Source organism: Bison bison, unplaced genomic scaffold (assembly GCF_000754665.1).
Source record: "Bison bison bison isolate TAMUID 2011002044 unplaced genomic scaffold, Bison_UMD1.0 scf7180017864471, whole genome shotgun sequence".
NCBI classification, from domain to species: Eukaryota; Metazoa; Chordata; class Mammalia; order Artiodactyla; family Bovidae; genus Bison; species Bison bison.
This window is the reverse complement of record NW_011495032.1, coordinates 30059184-30059409: the sequence shown is the minus strand read 5'-3', so window position 1 is coordinate 30059409 and position 226 is coordinate 30059184. Positions and strand designations below refer to the sequence as shown.

Below are 226 nucleotides of genomic sequence, written 5' to 3'. Positions count from 1 at the left end.
CGAGCGCGGGTGTCCGGCGCCTCCCCGTCCCCCCTCCGTCCCCCCGGCTCTCTCCGGCTCCTGCCTCCTCCTCCTGCTCCTCTTACCGGTGGTACAAGCTCCTCCGTCACTGCTTTCGTTCGCGGCCCGGATCTCGCTGGAGTTTTATTCTCTCCCCCACGTAACACACCGCGTCAAACTACACCTCCGCCGCGTCACTCACCAACACTCCGCTTCTCCCAGCCGC

General features: G+C 66.4%; 1 protein-coding gene across 3 annotated transcripts in view; it reads right to left on the bottom strand.

The window, feature by feature from the left end:
* The window catches only part of CREB1 (cAMP responsive element binding protein 1), a 51142-nt gene extending 50916 nt beyond the window's left edge, over window positions 1-226 (bottom strand). For 2 of the 3 annotated variants that reach the window (XM_010861060.1, XM_010861062.1), the window contains exon 1: window positions 87-220. The gene's annotated coding sequence lies outside the window, so the exon portion shown is untranslated. Of the gene's footprint in view, window positions 1-86 lie in introns of all 3 variants that reach the window. The other variant, XM_010861061.1, reaches the window with a different exon arrangement.